The sequence below is a fragment of the Dermochelys coriacea genome, chromosome 5, assembly GCF_009764565.3.
Source record: "Dermochelys coriacea isolate rDerCor1 chromosome 5, rDerCor1.pri.v4, whole genome shotgun sequence".
Lineage (NCBI taxonomy): Eukaryota > Metazoa > Chordata > Testudines > Dermochelyidae > Dermochelys > Dermochelys coriacea.
Window position 1 is genome coordinate 19,092,609 of NC_050072.1, and position 20,210 is coordinate 19,112,818.

The window sequence follows — 20,210 nt, forward strand, 5'->3', positions numbered from 1 at the left end:
TCCCTCCATTGGCATCCTGTTCATGACGCCAATTGTGCCCTCGAGGGCCGGGGGGGGCGATACCAGCAGAAGGAGGACACTCAGGGCTAAGAATTGTAAACTATGCTTTATTGAAGGAAGGAAGGAAGGAAGAACTTACGCTCCAATCTGCGCGGGGAGCCCCTAGGACGCACGGAGGGGCTGCAGGGGACTCTGGCCATTCGGGACAGCTGACCACGCAGGACTCTGCCGGGGGGGAGTCCTCTGCAGCACTATATTCTCCGTGCTTATCTCGTGGTTACATGGGGTCACAGCTGGTTACATTCTTATATGTATGATTTATGCTTATTACATAAACTAACTTGTTTATAGGCAAAAATATGCTGAGCTATGCTACAGTATCTTTTGGCAGGGTCTCTCGGACAAAGTTCATTGAAACTGCCTGCATCCTTCGCTTACATCCAGTCACGTACTCAATCCACCACTTAGCTCCTTGCCAATCTTCCGCAACCTTGCCCCTACACAGGGCCTCATGTCTCTGGCAGAACTTTTGTTGCACATCAATAGCAGAAAGTCATTCACCAGAGCCACTTATTTGGCCACGTGGAAAAGATTCTGTATTTGGACATTACAAAAAGACATTCAACCCTTACAGGCATCGAATCCCTTTATCCTGGACTGTTTGCTGCATCTGAAATAGTAAGGTCTGTCGGTATCATCAGTAAAGGTGCACCTGCCCGCTATCTCAGCTTTCCACGCTGGTGCAGCTGGTTTTTGCAAATCCTATGTTGGGCCACTGCCTCAAAGGCCTAGAGAGACTGTACCCTCAAGTAAGACAGCCAATTTTCCCATGGGATCTCAACCTGGTGCTCTCTAGACCGATGGGACATCTTTTCAAGCCTTTAGCAACATGCTTCCTCCTCTACCTTTCCTGAAAAGTAGCATTCTTGGTGGCTAAAACTTCAGCCAAGAGGGTGTCTGAGCTTAAGGCCTTAACTTTGGAGCCCCCATATATGGTCTTCTCTAAGGACAAGGTGCAGTTGTGACCGCATCCTGCCTTTCTCCCAATGGTAGTTTTGCAATTCCACATGAACCAGGACATTTTTCTCCCAGTGTTCTTTCCTAAGCCGCATGCTAGCAACACGGAATGAATGCTTCACTCCCTGGATGTCAGATGAGCATTAGCCTTCTACATTGAAAGAACAAAGCCATTTCGAAAATCAACGCAATTCTTCATTGTAATTGCAGAGTGGATGAAGGGGCTTCCAGTCTCGTCCCAAAGGACCACGTCCTCTATTCGAGTATGTTATGACTTGGCAAAGATTCCTGCCCCTGTGCTGACAGCACACTCCACAAGGGTGCAGGCATCCTCAGCAGTGTTCCTGGCAAGAGTTCCTATTCAAGACATCTGCAGGGCAGCGACGTGGTCGTCAATCCACACCTTTTCATTGCACGGCACCATTATACAGCAGGTCAGAGATGATGCAGTGCTATAAACAGCGATTCTATGAACTCCAACCCAGCCTCCTAGGTTAGACTTGGGCGTCACCTACTTGGCATCGACACGAGCAAGCACTCGAAGAAAAAACAGTTACTTACCTCTTGTAACTGTTGTTCTTCGAGATGTGTTGCTCATGTCTATTCCAAGACGCACCCACCTCCCCTCTGTCAGAGTATCCAGCAAAAAGGAACTGAAGAGGCGGTGGGTTGGCAGGGACCTATATACACTGCCATAAAGGTGCGACTCCAGAGAGCTCCACAGCCAACCTGATGGGTATCACTAGGGGGAAAAAACCTTCTGATGACTGTGCACGAGGTGCACACACACCTACTTGGAATGGACATGAGCAGCACATCTCGAAGAACAACAGTTACAAGAGTAACTGTTTTTTTCTTGGGGCCATCATTGCCACTTGTTATCAGTCTGTCAGTTTTTCTTTCCCAATGTAACTAATAGTAATGGTTCAGGAATATCTTTATTGTTATCCAACAGATGCCTGTGTATGAAAATCAAGACAGTTTTTCATTGTGCTCTAGTATAGTTGTTCACTGTTTTTCTTTTGTTTTCATTACTGTGTCCTTACCCAAAATATTTCGTCAATCATTATCATGGGAATGACTCGCATAATAGGGGGAAGCTGCTCTTTACAGGGAAAGGAGCAGACCATTTGTTGCCTTTGCACTGCTTCCCAGCTCACCAGCTTGAGCTGTCCACTGTCAGTTCCCCACAGTCCTCAGTTAACAGAACTTGTCTGTCTTACTATTTTGTCATCTCACAGGTCTTGTGTAATGCAGAAATGAGTTGAATAACTTCAATCCTGAATTTGGAAATAGGCAGATCTTTCCTGTGACAGTTCAGAAAAGGAGATTTCTGGATTATAACCAGTTTAGACATAAGATCATTTTAAGTGTCGTTACTGTTTCTATGCAAAATTAAAATTAGTTGTTTCTTGGTGCTGCAGCTCTAGAAGCACTGATCATAAATTAGAATTAACATTATTTTTCAAGCAGTTTTTTACAAAAGTCTGTTTTGATTTCTTTAAATGGAGAACCCAGGATTTGAAATGCATGAAGAAAGAATACAAAGTTCCTCAAATATCAAAGAATGGACAAAGCAAGAGATACCAGTAAGTTTCAATTTTGCAATTATTTAGACCATTATCAAATAAGAATCAGGGTTGGGGCTTAACATCTTGTTTCATGATTTAGCAAAATGATGTACACAAATATACTATAAAGAGTTCAGTAAAATAAAATCTTTCTAATTCTCACTTTGCTAATTGGCAAACGTAATACTGACTCAAGAAATGACCATGGCCTCGCTTCAGTTAGCAAAGATGTGATGGCAGAAGGCTTAGGGCTAGTTTATACACAAATTCAACTGATTTAACTAAATTAGTTTCTAGAGTGAAGTTAAAGTGCAGCACCAGCCATGGGTGTTTTGTTGCAGTGTAGACATACCCTAAGTACTGAGCTGTCTTCCCAGCAGCTCTAGGCTATAAATATACCAGGGTTAGCAACTCCACAGTGACCCAACTGACTTTACACATTGGGGATTTTTAGTGAGACCATATGTGCTATATTAATTTCCATGGTGTAGAACATAGGCGTATTTTTAATTCAAGGACAGAATTGTGTGGGATTGACATGGAGACAATATAAGATAAAGTGTGTTCAAATCACTGGAAATCAGGACTTTGGATGTAATCTGATCTAATATTTTTTTCTTCTGAATGTGATGAGGGCTCTCTGGGGACTGCTACTGACTAATATTTATTTGAACACAAGCTATTTAAAAACAGAATTATTTGAATGTTCTCCCATAAAGGAGAACAGTTGTGTAATGGAATATGGTGATATTTCCTGCTCTCTTTTTTGTTTTGTTTTGGAAGCTCTTCCAGGTGAAGCCTGGGCAGTTAATGGGCCTACCTGGCCACCTTAACCCCTTCCAGTTTTTTGTAGGGTGGATACCCCATTAAAGGCCCAAGTTTAAAAAAATGTTGATTATCTTATTTTGTTAAGGGCAGCAGAAGTTTAAGCAGCAGTGGTTTGAAAGCTTTAACAATACAGTTTGAAAAGTGACCATTAGGGATCTAACCAGGTTAAAATACAGTGAGGACTTTACATTTTCCCAAAGGATTAAAAAAGTAACCATACAAAGCATATCTCATCTCATCATCCCTTTAAATGGTTAAAAAAAGGAACACTTGCTTAATGTATAAAGGATGCTCTGTCTTGTTGCAGTTTGTAGCTTAATCTGTAAAACAGGTGAAAATTTCAGTAGCTTTTTTGCTTTTCTTTATTATCTCACTTTCTTGTGAAAATTAGCAGCTTGTATTCCAAGGGAGATAGATCTAGGCTCTATTCTGCAAGCCTTGCTCACATGAGGAGTGCTTACGTTGATGGGCACTAAAGAAAACTCTTAGCTAGCTATTTAGCTAGAAAGAATACAATGTGTGTAACTCATGAATAAAGCCTGTGATATCAGGCCCCTGGTGTGAAGCGCTTTTAAGATTTATTCATAATTTTATGTTTCAGAGTAGCAGCCGTGTTAGTCTGTATTCGCAAAAAGAAAAGGAGTATTTGTGGCACCTTAGAGACAAATAATTTATTAGAGCATAAGCTTTCGTGAGCTACAGCTCACTTCATCGGATGCATTTGGTGGAAATAACAGAGGAGAGATTTATATACACACACACAGAGAACATGAAACAATGGGTTTATCATACACACTGTAAGGAGAGTGATCACTTAAGATAAGCCATCACCAGCAGCAGGGGGGGGGAAAGGAGGAAAACCTTTCATGGTGACAAGCAAGGTAGGCTAATTCCAGCAGTTAACAAGAATATCAGAGGAACAGTGGGGGGTGGGGTGGGAGGGAGAAATACCATGCGGAAATAGTTTTACTTTGTGTAATGACTCATCCATTCCCAGTCTCTATTCAAGCCTAAGTTAATTGTATCCAGTTTGCAAATTAATTCCAATTCAGCAGTCTCTCGTTGGGAGTCTGTTTTTGAAGCTTTTTTGTTGAAGGATAGCCACTCTTAGGTCTGTGATCGAGTGACCAGAGAGATTGAAGTGTTCTCCAACTGGTTTTTGAATGTTATAATTCTTGACGTCTGATTTGTGTCCATTCATTCATTAGAACAATGCTTCCTCAGCTCTCGTCCCCTAATGCCCCTACTCTACTTGCGCTACATTGATAACATCTTCATCATCTGGACCCATGGAAAAGAAGCTCTTGAGGAATTCCACCATGATTTCAACAATTTCCATCCAACCATCAACCTCAGCCTGGACCAGTCCACACAAGAGATCCACTTCCTGGACACTACGGTGCTAATAAGCGATGGTCACATAAACACCACCCTATATCGGAAACTTACTGACCGCTATTCCTACTTACATGCCTCTAGCTTTCATCCAGATCATACCACTCGATCCATTGTCTACAGCCAAGCGCTACGATATAACCGCATTTGCTCCAACCCCTCAGACAGAGACAAACACCTACAAGATCTCTATCATGCATTCCTACAACTACATTACCCACCTGCTGAAGTGAAGAAACAGATTGACAGAGCCAGAAAAGTACCCAGAAGTCACCTACTACAGGACAGGCCCAACAAAGAAAATAACAGAACGCCACTAGCCATCACCTTCAGCCCCCAACTAAAACCTCTCCAACGCATCATCAAGGATCTACAACCTATCCTGAAGGACGACCCATTACTCTCACAGATCTTGGGAGACAGGCCAGTCCTTGCTTACAGACAGCCCCCCATTCTGAAGCTAATACTCACCAGCAACCACACACCACACAACAGAACCACTAACCCAGGAACCTATCCTTGCAACAAAGCCCGTTGCCAACTCTGTCCACATATCTATTCAGGGGACACCATCATAGGGCCTAATCACATCAGCCACACTATAAGAGCGCATCTACCAATGTGATATATGTCATCATGTGCCAGCAATGCCCCTCTGCCATGTACATTGGTCAAACTGGATAGTCTCTATGTAAAAGAATGAATGGGCACAAATCAGACATCAAGAATTATAACATTCAAAAACCAGTTGGAGAACACTTCAATCTCTCTGGTCACTCGATTACAGACCTAAGAGTGGCTATCCTTCAACAAAAAAGCTTCAAAAACAGACTCCAACGAGAGACTGCTGAATTGGAATTAATTTGCAAACTGGATACAATTAATTTAGGCTTGAATAGAGACTGGGAATGGATGAGTCATTACACAAAGTAAAACTATTTCCCCATGGTATTTCTCCCTCCCACCCCACCCCCCACTGTTCCTCTGATATTCTTGTTAACTGCTGGAATTAGCGTACCTGGCTTGTCACCATGAAAGGTTTTCCTCCTTTCCCCACCCCGCTGCTGGTGATGGCTTATCTTAAGTGATCACTCTCCTTACAGTGTGTATGATAAACCCATTGTTTCATGTTCTCTGTGTGTCTGTATATAAATCTGTCCTCTGTTTTTTCCACCAAATGCATCCGATGAAGTGAGCTGTAGCTCACGAAAGCTTATGCTCTAATAAATTTGTTAGTCTCTAAGGTGCCACAAGTACTCCTTTTCTTTTTTCATAATTTCATAAACATCAAGCCTGAAGGGATCATTAGAGCATCTAGTCTGACCATAAAAGAGACCATAAAAATTTCATCCAGTTACTCCTACAATGGGCTCACTAACTTGTCTGACAAAAGGATATCTTCAGGAAAGGTATCCAGTCTTGATTACACAGGTACCATTGCATTAACTGTTGTTTTGATTGCTAACTAATAACTTTGGTTTTTAAAATGTCTTGTAGGAAAGAAAGAGCCACTGGTCGCTAATGAACATCTTTCTTGGCCTGCATCATCTCCACCATCATAGGAGTGTTGATTATTGCCTTGGTCTATGTTAATAATACTGGATTTATGACAGAGCTAAACATTCAAAAACATGAAATAACCTCTCCAAAAAGACCAATAAGAATGTCAGATAAAAAAAGAGTAGATGTCAAATTCCAGTTTCTGAATCATCTGAGTAAATCGAAGGTGTAACAGTTGTTCTTCTTACAAAACAGTATTATTGTACTCAATATAGAAGTTTGGGGGCAAATTTTCAGACTGGGCCTGGTTTTTTTGTTTTGGTTTTGGTTCTCTCCTTTTCTGTCCACAGAATTGCAGGCACAAAGAGATTTATAATTCATAAATAATCCAAAATGCAATTTACATCTTTTGGATATATCATTATTTGGACCTAGAAATTAGATGTCTAAATAACCAAAGTTACAGAGTTTTAAAAGGAAGTCAGCTTTTGAAATTTAGCAGTGAAACTACACAATGTGAAACCATGTTAAACATTTTCAGAAAGCTAGAATACAAATAGAAGCCATTTAGTTGAAACTGGAAGTCTTGAGAACCGAGCTAAAATGTATTCTTTGGTCACAAATCAAAATGAATGTGATGGTCTCATTTTAGGCAGCAGTAGCCTCACTCACGTTGCTGGACTTATAGCATTGCAGTTCATGTACAAACCAAACAGGTAGATTACTTCAGAGTTTAGTCTCTGTATTTCAAAACTTATTGATTTTTTAGAAATTGACCAATTTTAGAAGAACTCCAGTTTTCATAGAGCCAGATGTTAAAGTGTATGTTCTCTTTTTTTAAATCCTTAAAAAGTAAATTTATATGGATTTTTCTGATCCCATGTTCATGTTTATAAGGGTTTTCCTGCAAGAAAGAAGATGATTGATTAGACAGTGAACAGTTAAACTGATATACAGTGCTGTCAAATATACAAATTAAAGGAACTAAAAAATAGCAAAAAATTGTCTTTTTCTAATTTCTTCCAATTCTGATATTGTTAGGCATTAGACTAACTATAGGAGGTGCAAACATACAAATAACTGTGGTTTTCAAGATTACAGTGTCCCGTAATACACTTCCCTAATGTAAGGTGACTTTTTAAAATTACTGGATTTATTGTAGATGGAGTACAAATAAATGGGAAGGAACAGTCCCTAGCACTAAGAGTTTACAATCTAAGACCCTGATTCAGGAAAACATTCTATTTAGGAAGGGTGCTTACACATGTGCTTAATTTTAAGCATGTACTTAAGTGCTTTCCTGAATCAATGTCTAAAAAGACAAAGAAAGAGAAGGGGGAAGGGAGTACAACATAAAAATAGAGTGGTCAAGGTGATGATAGGCCATGTCAGCCTTGTATTTGTTTAGTTTTTGATCGCAGATACACACGAATTGACTGGTGAAATCCTGGCCCTACTGAAGTCAGTTGGTGTTCTTGCATTGACTTCAGTAAGGCCAGGATTTCACCCCAGGTCTTCCAGTTTTTTTGTTTGATGTACCTACAAAGTGATTCTTAGCCAGTAATTTTTCTGAGAGTTTTGTCCTTAAAACCATTCCTTATCAATCATTGTGAAAAAAATGATATTATAGCAATTTGATGTATAAAGGTATGTGTGGGATCATCAAACATGTACTAAACCCATAGCTAGAGAAGCCTCACCAAGAATTTCCTGCGTTTCCCACAAATTTCATATCTACATATAAAGTAATGTTCTGAAATATTCCCTCAATATTTTCCCTTCATTTCCCCACTGGCTTTGCCTTTGTCCAATACTTATAAAGAATAACTTATGTCTATGATTTGCTAGGTATTTCAGTTTTCTGGGGGTGATATTCAATGGGCAAGATTTAGGTATGATGTAAATGATTATCCGAGTGATGAAGAAATGGAATTTGGAACAAGCATCAACAATCAGCGGTCTAAGATGACTTTTGGAACATTACGGATCAAGAGCAAAGGGCTCCGGCCTCCCATTGGCACTTTAATGCCAATGAACATGGCTTTCTCCTAAAGGTACAACCTGATTATTTTAATTTCATCTGTTGTAATTTTTTAAGTAAAGCATCATGCCAGCCTATGGTCTGATATACAAATGCTAAATAATAATAAAGACGGCATTATCACTGGTTAACGCATGTCACATTTTCAAACCTTGGTGCCTGAAATTATGTTCTTAAATGGCGTGATTTGCAGACATACTATATGCTCACAGCTCCAACCAAAGTGTAATAGTTGCAGTTAGTGGAAATTTTGTATACTCTGAACTTTTAAAAATTCAGCTACTTATCTGGGTGCCTGCACATGAATTAAGTGCTTAATATTAGGCACCCAAATTTGAAAGTGTTTGTTATATCTCCTCTGACTATCTATTTCTCTATTTGTAAAATGGGGATAGTAAAAGTTACTTACAGTACGAACTCATGGGGTATTGTGAGGAATAATTATAGATTGTACATAATTTTGAAAACAAAGTGTTATGTATTTTGAAGAATCGACTCTTGGCTATACTTAGAATACTAACAATATTTTTATTATTAAGTATTTAATATTTCTATCATAGTAGCACTCTCAGGCCCCAATAAGGATTGGGGAGCAATTGTGCAAGACATTCCACAGACACATGGTCCTTATCCCCAATAGTTTGAATCTTCTTAAACTATAATCATAACATTCATAGCTTTCTCTAAATAACTTAATGTTTTGTGTGTGAGAGAGAGAGAGAGAAAATTTATTAAATGTTTCTTAAAGAAATTGGGCCTTCCAACAATTTACTGCTGAATGCACTATTCCTGCTTTGGTCTCTCAAAAGCTGAGTAAGAGTGGGACTGTCACCAGAGTGGGCTACCATCAGTCACATATATGTTTGAATTATTAAAATGTAGGCAAATACAATTTATGAGCTCACTATGGAAAAAACAATGTTTGTTTGTTTCTTTCATGATCTTGTTCTGTCGCTCTGCCTGTGTTTCAGGGTAGTGCCTGGATTGGTGTTGTTGATGCTGGTGGTAGCATAGTAATTACATACAATGTTACCACAGGCCAAGTGATTTTCTTCCCTAAAAACACATTGCATTGGATAAAGAATGTGGGAGAAGATGACTGTTTGTTCCTGCTGTTTTTTACAACACACGAAGAACTTCTAACTTTGGATGTTGATGATGTGTTTTTCTCTACACCAGAAGACATAGCAGCAAGATCATTAAAGGTTTGAACAGTAGCATATACAGCTCTGTCCTGCTGAAAGTAATCAAAAAGGGCCCAACCATGCCCCTATTCAATTTGTGGAGGATCCCCTCTTTGCCTGGATCTCCTGTCTCCCACCTGGAAGGATTTGTATGTCCCCAGTGTAACAGTGTCCTCTCATATTGTTAAAACTAGTCCTTGTCACAGTGGGGCACCCTGGAGCTAGCATATAGACTCTTAGTATCTGCTGGATCCATGGGGATCTTCAGGTTCTCATGGTGGAAACTGTGCATTCCATAGGGAGGGAGCAAACACTCCCTCCTTCATGGAACAATTTGTAGCATTTACCCAGATGAGAGAGGACTTGCATTTTGTTTCAGTTTCAAATCTCTTTAGGATTTGAATAAAGTATAAAATCAAGTTAAAATATGTATAGAGCTAGGAATTATATGGGATATTGCATGGCAGCAAGTCTTACCAGATCAGATCTTCAGTATGTCTTAAAGGTGAAAAGCACATTATTTGATCAAGCCACTCTACTTTCCCTGTTTGCTTCATGCATTTGCTAACATAACATTTTTATTGTGTGTATTTTAGCCTCAAGGTGGAGTGAATTTTATAAGAACATTCAAGAAACAAACAGAAGATCAGGCCATTAACCTTCCACCTAACTTAGTAGAGCTTGTTCAGAATGCCAACTATGTGCAGTCTTCAGACAAGCTAGTGTGGCAATACTTCTATAATCTCAAAGGTACAGAACTAAGAACTTGGTATATAAATGGGGTATCTGTTTGTTCTGAAGGAAGTACTTCTTCATACAATGCATAGTCAACCTGTGGAACTCATTGTCAGGGATGCTGTGAAGGCCAAAATTATAACTAGGTTCAAAAAAGAATTAGATAAGTTCATGGAGGATAGGTCCATCAATGGCTTTTAGCCAAGATGGTCAGGGATGCAACCCCATGCTCTTGGTGTCCCTAGCCTTCTGATTGCTGGATGCTGGGACTGGATGATGGAATGGATCACTTGATGATTGCCCTGTCTTGTTCATTCCCTTTGAATTCTCTGGCATTGGCCACTATTGGAAGACAGGATACCTAGGTAGGTGGACCATTGGTCTGACCCAGTATGACCATTCTTATGTTGATAAATAAAGTAAAAATTAAATGTGATAGAGGGGAGAAATAGTAATATAATAGTCTAGAAACAATGTGTAATTTAATAAAAGGGACAATATTAAGCAGAGGCCTCAGGCAGTCTCCTATGGGCTGTAATATTTTGTCTAATTTCGGTTGTTGCATTTAGTGTATGGGCTCTGGGTGGTATTGGTGGCCTGTGATATACAGGAGGTCAGACAAAATGATCTGGTGGTCCCTTCAGGCCTTAAACTCTATCACTCCGACTCTGAGTAGTACAACTGGTATGCCTATACTTTAGAAATTGAAGTCTAAACGTGCTTAAAGGTAAACACATGCACGTGTTGGTCTGTGTTTTTTGTGGGGTTTTTTTCTGAACTGGGGCTTTGGTCTGTATTCATTAGTTTGTCTAAAAACTCAGATTCAAAATTACAGATTAGAAAATAAGTTAATTATTTAATCAAAAACAAAAAGTATACATAGATTCAAATCTGCCTATATGACACAAATGCAGCTGCACCTATGTAATACATCAAGGGTCTATTATTTCAGCTGAGAATTGGCCAGGTTCCACCGACACCCCAGACATGCTCCCTTTTCCTTGTCCAAGCTCTCCACAGAGTATATATGAGTGGCATGATAAACCTTCCAGAGGCATGGCCATAGAAGTGGCCATGCTGGCTTTAGGCTACTGGAAGATCCAGCTATACTAAGGGGATCATCCCATAGTCAGATATGGCAGCTATAGGGCTGTTTTGCACTGGCAATCAAAGTGACTGCCTTATGTCTCAGAAACAGGGCCATAGTTTAGCATAAATTCACATATTGAAACTGAATATGTTCTTTGTATTCTAGTGAGCAGATATCACATGATGTCACAGAAAAAATGCCATGTAAAGGCAGGTCATAGAATCATAGAGTTTAAGGCCGGCAGGGACCCTTCCATCAGATCATTTAGTCCAACCTCCTGTGTATTACAGGCCACCAACTGTACCCAGCAACTGAACCCAGCAACTGAAACTAGACCAAAGTAGTATAATCCTCAGGATACTGAGCTATGGTGTGCCACAGGCAGAGAGCAGGAGGGACTGAGATGCACCAATGCCCAAGACCCCTGCAATGGCAGTGATTTGATTAAGTGAGATATATCCTGATAATCCTGGCAAATGACCTGCACCCACATGCTGCAGAGGAAGGCAAAAACCCCCAATGTGACTGCTAATCTGACTGGGGGGAAATTCCTTCCTGACCCCCACATATGACAGTCAATTAGATAGAACCCTGTGCAGATACAAATTTATATCCGCAGATGTGGATATCCACATACAGAAATCGGTATCGGATGAATCGCAGGGCTCTCCAGGAACTGAAGTGGCAAAAGGAGAGCAGAACATGGGGCCACCACTTCCAGGAGCCAGCACCCCATGCCGGCAGCTCCTCTGGCGCGGCTGTCCTGCCTCCAGCCCTGTTCAGCATGGCTGTACAGACCCCAGACAGGAGATGCAGTCACGCAGACAGCTGCGTGGAAGGGACGGGGGTGGGACTGGGGCAGTACAGCCGCATGGGAGGAGCTGCCAGCGTGGGGTACTGGCTCCTGGGAGCAGCAGCTCCACGTTCTGCTCCTTTCGCCACTGAGGCTCCCATGAGAACCCTGCGGTTCAGCAGATACTGATTTCTATCTGCGGCTATCCGCATCTGCAGATAGAAATTTGTATCCTCATAGGGCTCTACAATTAAACGCTGAGCATGCAAGCAAGAACTAGCCAGCCAAGCATGTGAGAGAATGTTCACTGCCCCAACCCCTTCCATCCAGTGTCCCCTCTCCAGCTGTGGCCATCTCAGATGCTTTGGAGAAAGGACACACACAAAAAACCCACCCAGAATACATTGACAGAGAGGAAGGAAATTCCTTCCTACCTCTGTAGGTGACGAGTTGAAGCCCCAAAGCATGAGATTTTAGGAGCAATTCCCTGGGCTGCCATGTCCTCCCCCCCCCCCCCCGATGGCAAGCAACCTCATCACACAGTCCCACAGTCATAAATTTCTCTAGCTGTCTCTTAAAACCAATTGTTTGCTCTCACAACTCTTATTGGGAGGCTATTCCAGAACCTTACTCCTCTAATGGTTAGGACCTATAACTGAAGTGTAGAACTGATCACAAAGCTTCTCTGGGAAGCCTCTCTCAGAAACCAGTCACATTTTCTCCCACGCAATAAATGCAGCTGACTTTGCAATGTTCTTCAAGTATGCGCCTACCCCTATTGGTGCTCCACTTCAGGTGTGTATGCCCCTCTCGAGCCCTTGATCAGGGATTTTCCTTTAGCAGTGTCTGTTTGGCCCACACATGCATCCTCATGCTGCACACCGAGGCTATATAGGGATGCGGGGGCGAATCAGACTCAGTTCCTTCTCAACCACCTCAGTAGGAGACAGAGCCTTAGCCTGTCCACCTTGAGTGTGCCTTGGCTATCTTGTATACAGTTTTCTATAGCTGTTTGTTTAGGATTAGTTTGCATAGATTAGTTCTTCTTCTAGTGCTTGCTCATGTCCATTCCAACCCCACTGCTCACCCCAACCACCGCTGGCAGAAAGTTTTCCCCACAGTGTTATCCATCGGGTTGACTCTGATGCCTCCTGGAGTCGCACACTCATAGAGCGGGTATAAAAGGTCCTACTGACCCGCAGCCCCCTCAGTTCCTTCTTACTTACTGCCTCTGATGGCTGCTGGAACTGCCTCCTTCCTTGTATTTGCAAGCACTCCTCAGGGGATTTTCTAAGCTCATTGTATATAGTTATGTTTTATTCTTAGAAGTTAAGTTTCAGTTGTTAGATAAATAGTTAGGTTAGTGAATTCTGCTCAGCTGGGTTAATCCCTGCCCGGTACTGGGACATATTCCTCGGTCTCTGAGGTTTAAGCCTTTGCTTCTTGTCACAAGCTTATGCCTGTGAGTGACCCCACATTCCAGCTGCCTTAAATGTCTGGGGGACACTCACATGCAGGAGCGCTGTAAGATCTACAAAGACTAATCAAAGACCTCACCAAAAAGAGTAGAGACACTAGCTCAGATGTATCCTCATGGAGGCAGCACTTCAACCTCCCTCGGAGCCGGGTAGTTCAATTACTGTAAGGAGTGCCCTGGCTACTGTTTGGGAGACTCAGTGCAGTTCCTCCTCTCCCACACCAAGAAAACACTTCACTCCTGCTTCTCAAGAGACTCAGCACCGTCCAACATCCCCGGTGCTGAAGAAAAGTGCTTCAGCGAGGGAACCTCGGCACTGCTCTCTCTCATCGGTGAGAAGGAAGCAGAAAAAGACTGATAGAGGTCGATCCCGAACACGAAGGATGGCGGGGCAGAGGGATTCTAGTAGAGTGTGATCCACATCGGGCCACTCTGAGGTTCCAACAACCTGTGTGGTGCCATTGACTCTGGCCCTGGAACAGGTACCATTGAGTCTGGCATCCCTCCAGCTGGCCTCCTTCCCCTCTGCTTCAGACTCTTTTCCATGGGACGTTCGAGTAGAGAAGGAACTGAGGGCAGTTCACCTGCGTATTCCTGTGTAGCCTTGGCGTGTGACATGAGGAGGAATAGGGTGCATGTGCAGACCGAACAGACACCGCTAAGGGAAAATCTCGTATCAGTGGCTCAAGAGGCGCATTACTTCACCTGAAGTGAAGCATCCATCGTGACACACATCTTGAAAACTCCAGTTACTGCACAAGGTGAGTAATGTCTTCTTCTGTAACTTCAAGGGAAGTGCCAGCCTGTGATATCCACTGTAGTATGGTGTGGGAGTATGTGTATTTAACTCATTTTTTTATTTTATAGTTTTCTCTTTTTCGTATATTGCCAATAAAACTTATTTTGATGGATCCCTGATATACCTGAGGAGTTGGCTGGTGCACTCCAAGGAAAGCTGAACTCGGTCCTCGGGGAAGGTAGAGCAAAATGAGCCAAAGGCAACTCTGTCTGGAGAATGTTTCAGTACTCCTTAGACTGTCAGTGCCAGAGAATGAATAGAGAAGGCCATTGTAGGCACAAAGAAGTCCAAATTACCTAAAGGAAATAAGGCAACAATTACAACTTCCTGGGACTTTTAGTATGCTCAAGGTATAATACTACAGGCCTTTTAACATCAGTATGTGAATAAGGGCCTGTCTAATTCAGGCACATGGAAAATGTTGTCACCATGACTGACCTGCTTAAGGTGAAATGTTGTCCATCTTTGGATGGTGTATAGAAAGCACCACCTTATCATCTTCCAAATATTTTGTATAAAGTGGATCAGCCACTAGTGCATGATGATCACACACTGTGCACTCAATCCTGCAAGGTGCTGAGCATGTCCTGGGAGATGCTGAGCACCCTCCACTGCTAATGACAAAGCACCTTGCAAGATTCAGAACAGCTGAAATCATTGCCATCAGAACAATTACTTTTCATGATAAAAAGTTTGAGCTCACAGCTAATGAGTGAGTGGCTGGAAAGAAGCTTTCAATTTTGCCATTAATATCAGTGAATACGTTCCGAGTTACTAGTCTTAGTCTAAACTCAAGAAGAAATTTTGATTTCAGATTTCTTATTATTTGTACAATTGCTGCTTGCATGTGTCAGAGTGGGATACCGTGCAAGTATAAACCACTGGTCAGTTTGTGTTATGCATCCCTCACTGGCAGCTGCTTCACAAAGGATAGGAGTCTATAAACTAGCTAAAGGTAGATGCTCATGCTTTTAGCACTGGATGTCCCAGATTCAGTCCCCAGTGCGGACTCATGATCTTGGTCGATAATCAAGCAACATAAGCTAAAAGCAAATCTTCTGGCAATTAATTACCAATAACATATGGGAATATTTTCTAGTAATTCTCATTTAACTGTCATTCATTCAGATTCAACAGAATTCAAACTTCCAGGAGGAGTAATTCAGTGGGCTCGCTTTCACAAAAATGGAGTGGGTCTAAATGACAATGAGAAAATCTTCAGTGACTCACTGCAAATGGTATGTATATTCAGTAGAGCATTCTTGTTGCTGAAACGTAAGGTAACATTGTGAAGCATGTGAGTTCATCATCATTGTCACACACGGCTAAGATGTTGCCATATGGGTTGTTCTCTGAATGTTCTGCTTATTTTGACTTCCAGCATGAAAATAGTCTTACCTTAGGAACTATCAGGATATACAGCAATGGACTACGGCAACCTCATTTTCATTTCAATGCTAACGAGATGGGCTATGTCATTAGTGGCTGTGGAAAGGTAAGTTGCTATATAAACTAAATGAGGGTTTTGTCTGAGTTAGGGCTGCAGGGTTGGAATGTTTTCAGAAAAGTTTCTGATTCTTGTTAGTACTGTAAAACTTCAAAATCCACATCCTTCATTTTAGGGTTAAATTTTCTCTGAGATATGCTGATGGAACTCTAGCAAGTCAAAAAGAAGTTACACTACCACAATGGAGAGAAAAAATCAGCCATTATTGTTCTGCATTTAGGGAAAAGGCAGCAAGCTACTTCAAGTAGGAATTCTTATGTTCTTAGAAAGAGGGTAGACAAAATAAGAGGGAATCCTGTTGATTCAGCACTGCTAAGGACCCAGCCCTAAGCAGGGGAAGTTTAGTTGCAACAAGATTTAGGAGACAATGTTTCACTATGTCCCTATCACTACATGTAAGTACGATATAGAAAGGAAAATGGGGTGGTCTTGATTTTATGCCAGGAGGAAAACCCAGATAATCATCATTGCTCTGATTAGTATTAATTAACATGACTTACCAGGGTGCTTGAGGCTCTGTTTTGACATAATACAAACAAACAAAGACACACTAAGATCATAATTGAAAACCACCCTCTTTAAACTGAAACTGATAAACATAACAAAGGGATCTGATGTAAAAGAAGGGAAGTAAGGGATGGGGTGAAGGTACCTAACACATAGCCCAGCAGTGGTCACAACCCTTTGAAAAACAAAGTTTAAAGGTTCTTTTTAAGGGTCCTGCATGTCATGTGAGCTGACCCAAGTATTTCCAAAATTCATAATGTTAATAATCCATCTGCCAAGGCGAAGAAGTTGAAACTTCTGATGAACCCCTTTTCCATATATGGGACACTGAATAATAATAGTCACGATCTTCCCCTATGGATGCCGGCATCTGTCTGGTGCTCTGCTGACACCATTGGGTCTGTACTAGCAGATTTCAGGTCAGAATTGGAGCCGTAATTCTTAATTAATATTATGATGAGTGATCTTGGCGTGTACTGTTGGATATTTTGAACATTTTACAGCAAGGAATAATCGCTGCATCTCTTGTTTAGGTGGGAATTATTGTTTCATCTAAAATTACCACTGACTTTGACATTGGCATTGGAGATGTTGTATTTTTCCCCATTGGAACACAACATTATATTAAAAGCACATGTGATGAGGATTTGTTTCTGATTCTAGCGTTCAGCACAGGCAACCAGGTGAGAATACATAATGGCAGTTACTGTATAAGCAGGGGCTGAGAGGGCAGGAAGCATAAATTGGACTTATTCCCTGCGTGGTTGCCTTATGCTTTGCTACCCACCCAGTAACGCTCAGCTACACTGACGTTGAGCTTCACTTCTCGTGTGAAGGGCCTTCATGAGGCACCACTAAAGCACCACATTGGAGAAGAAAAAGAGGAGAGAGACTATGTATTGTGTGTGTGTGTGTGTGTGTGTGTGTGTGTGTGTGTGTGCACGCACAAGACAGAGAGAGCTTGTCTGCTCGTCATGCTGTGGGGGGATCAGCCTGCAAAGGCCACTATAGCCACTGTGTACCACAGAAAAGGGATCTGCACAAGCATTGACCAGGCCAACATGCTTGATGGTGAGCATGGGTGGTGCCATGGACCTGTGATTACACATATTCTGTGATAATGATATCCAGCAAAGGAGCATGGAAGCAACTGCTATTCTAGCTTAGTTCCTTATTTCATAGGGCATTTACCGTTTTAAGTATTACCAACTCATTAACCAGCCATTGTGTGTGTGTTTATGTACACATGCGTGCACACATGCACACAAACTTTACACCCTCAATCTCTCTGATTCAATAATCTACTTGTATTTTTAGCATTAGAAACTATTGATTTTCAAAGAACACAAACATTCTTAAACACGTAGCTCAGAACTTTCTCTATTCCCATTCAAAAAAAAAAAAAGGCGTGTCCAGAAATGGTTAAGATTTTAATAGCTTTGATGAAAAGTGTTATGTAAGTGGTATGCTTTTTATTGTTTTATATTTTTATTGTGTGTGCTATAGCTCTCATAATCTATGTGGTTTTTTACTCAGTCTGTGCTGTTAATGGTCTTATAAAAGGATCATGTAATAATAAATTATTTCTATTTGAAATATGGTATTTCTGACAGCTGCAAACCCTTGATATGGATGACTACTTCCATGCCACAGCAGATCATATTCTAGCCCAGCTTTTCTTCAAGAAGCAGGAGGAATTTAAGAAGATCCCAAGGTTTAGTGAGGACCAGGCAATTAACCTGCCATAGCAGCTAATATTAATTGCCAAAGATAATTAAATTTCACTGCCTTATTTTTAAAACTACTTTTTGCCTTTCTTGCTGTTTATCCAGAGGAGCTGTTCAGAAAACAAAGTAATCTCATTTTAACTTTTATGTAGTTATTTTAGTTGGTATTTGAGTAACAGCATTGTTTAAAGTATTTTGTAAATAAAGGTGGCTGCTGCCACGCAAATACATTTTTGTCTGTATTTGCTCTGTTCAATTTATTAATTCATGCACTTCATCTCACTCTCCTTTTCCCGTCAAAGTACTGAAATTTACATTGCTACACACAATCACTGTATTTAAATTCCCCACCCTTCATGTACCGTGTGGACACGGTTCTTTGTCTTTTGACTGGAACTACTTATAGTAGTAAGCACTATACCCAACTACCCAGAATTTTCAGGATTGAGCTCTTAATTGCCCTTTAATACATTCAGGCCATACCTGCTTTCCCTCCACTAACTGTAGCTCAACAGATAGGGCACTGGATAGGGACTCAGAAGACATATGCTATTCTACTCCTTTTACCTTAGAGTCAGCCTGGCTTAAAATAGTCTCTTTTCCAAGGCACTGTGAACATACTTTGGACTTAATCCTGTAGTCACTATAAATTGAACTGTACTGTTGCCCTTTATTGCATTGTAATTAAGTGACCATTGCCTTGCATTATGGAGTAAGTGGGATTAACAATCTGTGAAATGCATTTGTAGGAAAAAAGTGATTTTTGTCCTGTCATCCACATTTCTGTCGTACAGGCAGATTTGAATCTATATATACTTTTTGTTTTGACTAAATAATTAGCTTATTTTCTGACCTGTAATTTTGAATCTGAGTTTTAGACAAACTAATTAATACAGCCCAAGGCCCCAGTTCGGGGAAAAAAACCCAGAAAAAACAAACCCCAACATATGCATGTATTTACCTTTAAGCAGGTTTGTAGTTCCATTGATTTCAATTTCTAAAGTATAGGCATACCAGTTGTACTACTCAGAGTTGGAGTGATAGAGTTTAAGGCCAGAAGGGACCACCAGATCATCTTGTCTGACCTCCTGTATATCACAGGCCACCAACACCACCCAGCACCCATACACTAAATGCAACAACCGAAATTAGACCACAATATTGCAGCCCGCAGAAGGCTGCCTGAGGCCTATGCCATGGCAGGGAATTGATCATGAGATATAGCTGGATAACTCTATAGCCTTTGTCAATAATGATAATTTTACAGTTGCTACAGTGGTCTCTTTAGCTCTTTGCAATGTTTTGGTTAAGACACTGGCTCCTGTTGCTGAAGTAAATGATTGTGCATTCACTGTACTAGCCCCAGTAACAGGAGTCTATATGCTGTCATCACTTTGACTGGAGTCCTTTAGAAGTCAGTGGGTGATGACAGGATAATGACCAGAAACCAGAGATTACCAGTTGTATTAATCCATAAGGGCCAGTCTCTGCTATCAGTTACACCTGTGAAACCCTTGGTCCATTAACTTAAATGGGTTTGCATGTGTGTATCTGACAACAGAATTTGGTCATTCATCATTCAATGTTTAGCCACATGATTGCTCTATCGTGCTCTCCTGCTTCTTCCCGATGGAGTCAGAAACGAACCAACTGCCCAGAACACAGACACAGATCCTCAGTTTGTGCAAGTCAAAACAGATCCATTGAAATCCATTCCATCAGCTGAGGTTCTGGCCCAAGGAACTATTGAGCAGTGGTGGCTGGTGGACTTTGGGGCAGGTGGAGCTGCAGGAGAGTCAAGCCCTCATTTCACGTGGGAGCAGCAGCAAAAAGGGGGGAGCCTGCTGGGTGCTGCAGGAGTTTCAAGCCATATGAGAAAAAGCTCCAGTAGCAGGGGAATGACCTTCCACCAATTATTTCTCTCCATTTCAGGTATCTCTTGACTATATCAAATGATATGTATGCCTTTGTTGAACCTTTGGGGATTTGGGACAGCTGACCTCAGCATGGCACATCAGCAAACTATCCCAATGCATAGG

General features: G+C 41.4%; 1 pseudogene; it reads left to right on the top strand.

Annotated features, from left to right (window-relative positions):
• The first annotated feature begins 2,522 nt into the window (after nt 1-2,522).
• On the top strand, nt 2,523-20,005 carry LOC119855357 (annotated as a pseudogene).
• The last annotated feature ends 205 nt before the right edge of the window (nt 20,006-20,210 follow it).